The 5,554-nt window shown below is 34.7% G+C and overlaps 1 protein-coding gene across 1 annotated transcript in view; it reads right to left on the bottom strand.

Moving 5' to 3' along the window:
* Positions 1-2,648, bottom strand: part of LOC107758167 (ral GTPase-activating protein subunit beta-like) — a 52,334-nt gene extending 49,686 nt beyond the window's left edge. Inside the window, exon 1 of the mRNA XM_016575842.1 lies at positions 2,522-2,648. The gene's annotated coding sequence lies outside the window, so the exon portion shown is untranslated. The remainder of the gene's footprint in view (positions 1-2,521) is intronic.
* Positions 2,649-5,554: the final 2,906 nt, after the last annotated feature.

Here is a 5,554-nt window from a genome sequence, read left to right as displayed (position 1 = left end):
CACACTCACACTCACTCACACACTCACACACTCACACACACACACATATAGGTCAAAGATGATAAGGAGTTTTCAAGCTTTAAACAATAAAAGTTTAATACAGATTTTAAGGCTGTACATTAGAACGTGTCGTGTTTATTTTATTTTTCTGAGCAAAAAATTATAATCGTCATACATTTTTACCATGATTTACAGAAGACACCCACAAAAATGCCATTCAATGTAAGAGTAGTTCATATAACAAAAATCCTGTCAGAATTTAAAATGTACTACAGTTTAGTATGCTCAATTTTTCTTTTATATATTTTAATAAATCAGCATACATACAGTATGTTGTTTAATTTTTACATAAATGTATCTGTTACACTGACTGAATGACGATGGAACATTATTTCACCCATATTTTGACATTTTTCTTTTTACAAAAGTTTACAAAAGAAACATTAAAGTAGACACGTTACTTGCGATTAATATGCTTTTATGTATATACATATTTAATGAATGCATAATATTTATATATATAAAACCACTAATCTTTAACCCTACATACATACATACATACACATTTATATACATTTTTGTATTTTTAGGAATTTATTTTATTTACACACACACACACACACACACACACTTTTTATTTATATTTAATTTAAATGTATATAAATTTATACCAATTAAATACATATACATTTTATAATTGTGTTTTTTATTCAATTTCTTTATATTTAATTTAAATTTATCTATATTACATACCAAATAAATAAGTGCAGATAAATGTAAACTAAATATAAATTTTATAATTTTTTTTTAATTTATGTATTTATTTATATAAAAATTTGTACTGTTGTGCACACACATACAATTTATTTATATTTAATTTAAATGTACTGTATCTATATTTATACACCAAATAAATAAATGTACAATTTACAAGTATGTGTGTATAATTTATTACCCACACACACACACATATATATATACACACAAACATGTACATATACATATATATATATATATATATATATATATATATGCTTTTTTTTACAGTAAATAAAGCTATATTATGATATATGCCATTACTGATATATGAAATTAACCGTCCTGTTTCATAACAAGCTTCCTCTTATCAGACATCAGTGTCTGCTGTCACTTACAGAAGTGATGAGAAAACATCAAATGTCGATCAGCTGATCCTGAGCTCATCTGACACGAGGAACTATCAGTTAGTTTGATCTCACTAAACAGCAGACCAACAAAGGCGAATCTAACCAAGTACAGAAAAGCTCCCAACTCTGCTCCCCACGAGTCTCGTGCTTCTTCTAATCTACACACAATCTGAGCGCTCTGCTAATATTAGATCACACACTTTAAACATGGATTATGTATAACTATATATGTAATAACTACTAATTTACATATAAACATATACATATATAAGTACACACAAACACTATACACTTCTATGATCACACACACACTGATATGCACAGAGGAATAGCTTGGTTCATGTCTAAAAAACATGATGCATTACCATATAACCATGCATTCACGTTAATCTAAGGTAATTCAAAGAATACTATAATATTACCATGGTACTTTATGTTTCAGAGCATTTGTTACTATAGAAATATCCTATGCAATCTCTTATTGAACGACCACCAATAGATAAATAAACGCGGATAAATTCAGATGTTTTCAATTCGACTTCCGTAGCCGCTGTGTTTGTTAGCCTCTGTGCTAACCGATCGGATACGAGTCAATGAAGCTTTAAATCCTAACACAAAAGTTCACATTCATATTTACATATTCATTTTACGCCCTTAGACAATTTATATGCCAATTATACTCATTTTATCCCAGAGGGCGAAACGCTACAGTCTATTAGCAACACGCAAGCTAAGCTAACACAGACTGATTCCCAACGGTGACTGGAATTAAAGCCACTAATTTATTGCTAAACGTTCAAACAGTCGAGTAAAAAACAAGATTACCTTCCCTGCGTATAAATAAACCAGGCAAAATGTTATATCTGCAAGTAGTTTTTGACGTTTTCCCAGCTTTGGCGCGAATCAATCAGATACATGTTTGTTTGACAGCTGATTTCGGTCTCACGAAGGCTTCAAAACAAACAAATGACAGCTGTCAATCATCGGCCACTGCTGATCATGCGTTCATCAAACTAAATAACCTTTAAATCAAATAGTTAGTATTAAAAAGCGTTGTATATGCTGTAGCAGGCCGCAATGCGGGACTGTGGCGGTGTCTCAAAATCTACTACGCTCGCTTACTAGATAGTGCACTTGGATTCAAGACAAAGATGCATGGATTCTGCTAACATGTTTCCGTGTCTCCTTTGCCTCAAAGTACGGGCTAAGCAAGCAGCACACTTGGATATGAAACTACAATGTCCCAAAGTGCTGTCTACGTAGGCAGCTCGCTAGGTTTTAGTACGCGGCCCATGTGACAGTTGTCCGAACCGGACACACAAACGCAACACAGACATATGAACAAACCGCGTTACCTGATTCAGTTCACATATCAATCAAGTCGGTGATTTTTGCGGGGAAAGCGGGTTTGATCGAACAGCATGTTTGTCGGTAGATCCGATGAGATCAGATCCGCCTCTCCATCGTCTGCACAGGCGGCGGGGGTTTGGCAGGCTGCAGTGGCTGATGTGAACGAATCGTTCGTTTGAACCGAATCTCCCAAATGATTCAATCGCACAGATTCACCAGCGTTTGTAAATCACTCGACTCTGTGCTGTGAGGTGTATGTTGGAATCATAAACAACGCCACTATATTGTCTCTTATATTGTCTCTCAGGTAATAAATAAACACAATCACAGTGCCAATATCGAACAGTATAAAAATCACGCCACTAAATACAGTTAAAACGGCCAAGTTTGCATGTTTCGTCGAAATTTCTGCGTTTTACAAACAGACAAACACACTTGCGAAAAGGTTCAGAGGCGTCAGACAGTAGTATAACATGGTAATTACATGAATATAATTATATTTAATATTAGCATATTCATGAGATGGCATAAATGCATGATGAAATTAGCATAACGTGTCTACATGTTCAAAATCTGGGCATTTCATGGTAGAAAAACATGTTTAAAACGTTTTACATTTACATTTGATCATTTAGACGCTTTTATCCAAAGCGACTTGAGGGCAAAGAAACAATCAAAACAACAAGAGAGCAACAATATATAAGTTTTACTCGTTTTATTCGTAAAATACCAAATCTGTTGGGATCTCATTTGGAATATTTATCTTTCTGTGAGTGATAACTCAAACGAGTCGGCGAATCGTTTGTATTGAACCGGTTCTTTAAAACGAAGCATCCGAGCGAATCGATTTGTTCAAATGAATCTGCATCGCTCCTCCTCCAGGGCTTGCAAAAACTTCGGAGGAGGAGAAAGACATGCAAATATATTTAGGGCAGGTGTTGAATGAGGGTAAAATGTTTTGCTAAAGGGTCACTGTGTTGGATTGTTTGCTGTAATCGATTCCTAATCTGTTCATTAATGTGCTCTAATATGAATATGTTGAAAACAGCGCCCTCTTTTGTAAGAGAAGACCAAATGCGCCCTTTGGTGATTTTCACAAATGTGTTTTTCTATTCATCCATTTGTGTTTCAGCTTTCAGTCAGAGCACATTTTTGGCAGACCAAATCAAATTAACGTCATGTTAATTATAATGACTTTTCATTCTCAATTCAAAGCAATCATTATTTTAAAGCCAATCTGTGAATATGCAACACAATAATCATTTTAATGACTGCATCATTTAGTAGTTGTTTAGTAAATGACTTAATTAAATCAGTAACCATGACAACTGTAGCTGTGACTATAGCTGTAGTTGCAATTGTTGATGTAAAACCATAATAAATTATACAAATTGTGAATTATGCTTTTAGAATCTTTTTTTTGTGTGTGTGGCTAAGTCTATTGTAGCTACAATTTCTGTAACTTACTATAGTATTTTGTTTGACATTTATCGGGGAGAACAATATAAACAGAGCATCTGAGAGTTTGGAAGCAGTTATAATAGTGAAAAAATCAATTATTCAGGAGGAGAGTATTTACTGCATGGAGAAAGTGTACATCTGTCTGTTGTGCTTGGTCTAAAACTGATTGCTGTCTGTTGTCTGATTGTGTTTCTCTATGTGGTTTGGTTGTCTTATGTTGTTGTGGTGCTTCTCTGTTTGCTCTTGAATTTGGTTAGTTAGAAAGGGAAGAAGGGAAGGTTTGTATGCTGGTTTGCTTGCTAGGCTGTAGTTATTCTGTTTGGTGGATCATGTGACACTGAAGACTTAGAGTAATGATGCTGAAAATTCAGCTTTGCATCACAGGAATAAATTACAGTTTAATGTATATTAAAATAGAAAAACTTTATTTTTACATCATAATAATATTTCACAATATTAAATTTTTCCATTTTACACAATATCCTGTATTTTTGATCAAATAAATGCAGTCTTGATGAGCATAAGAAACTCCTTTAAAAAACATAAAAAATCGTTCTGATCCCAAACTTTTGACCGGTAGTGTATATGCATGTTGATATTGGACAAGACTGTAGTGTGCAGTGTAGTGCACTAGATGGCAGCAAGTTCACACTGTAAACACTTGCATCATGTGAATGCATCAGTAGACAGGGCTGTTGTCAGGGGAACGTTGTCCTGCACCCTGTGATGAGGAGATCCATAAACATGTTGTCCTGGGCCTGTGCATTTTTTGCAACACCCCTATAACTGCAGGTGCTGCTCATATTTGCATTCACAAATAGAGAAACGAAGACAAATAAAATCACATGGAACAATAGTGCTTGCTAATTAACTGTAATGCAGAGAGAGTATTTTTCTGTTATTCTGTAAATAAGCTATATATACAGGAATAATTGTTGATGAGAAGTATATGCAAATTTGAACCTTTCAGTTTCAACAGACAGGAGTTTGAGTGTGCAGAGAAGTACACTTGTTAGTTAACGGCCGTGCTTCTTTTCTGTGATGAGTGCTGTGCATAAAACCTTGATTGCAATCTAACGGAGTTTCTTCTTTTCATCGTCAGTCTGACCCCCTTTTTTAAATCCAACCTCCGTGTTTGTGTTCCTGCCTTTAGAAACAAATAATTTCCATGTGAAATCACGCCATAGTGTCTCTTACCGTAATAATGCTGCTGTGCTCTGTCCGGTATAGCTGCTGATTGCTGGAAAACACTTTGTTTGGCATGAACAGTAAAGGCTGTTAGTGTTTCGTAGGTACTTACTAATGTCATTGAAAATTCTTGAAATATATTCCAGTGAAACACAATAGGGCTGATTTTTATTGTAAGGTTGGTTGGCGTATTTTTCCTTTCAACTTCAGCCCAGCTGACAAAAATGTGTTGTAAGAATGTTTTGTTAATGTTCCCTTAAAGGAACACTCCACTATTTTTGAAAATAGGCTCATTTTCCAACTACCCTAGAGTTAAACAGTTGAGTTTTACCGTTTTCGAATCCGTTCAGCTGATCTCCGGGTCTGGCGGTAGCACTTTTAGCTGTAGC

This window comes from Sinocyclocheilus rhinocerous, unplaced genomic scaffold (assembly GCF_001515625.1).
Source record: "Sinocyclocheilus rhinocerous isolate Xijiao unplaced genomic scaffold, SAMN03320098_v1.1 scaffold203, whole genome shotgun sequence".
NCBI classification, from domain to species: domain Eukaryota; kingdom Metazoa; phylum Chordata; class Actinopteri; order Cypriniformes; family Cyprinidae; genus Sinocyclocheilus; species Sinocyclocheilus rhinocerous.
The sequence above is the reverse complement of the archived record's forward strand: the minus strand, read 5'-3'. Positions and strand labels throughout refer to the sequence as shown.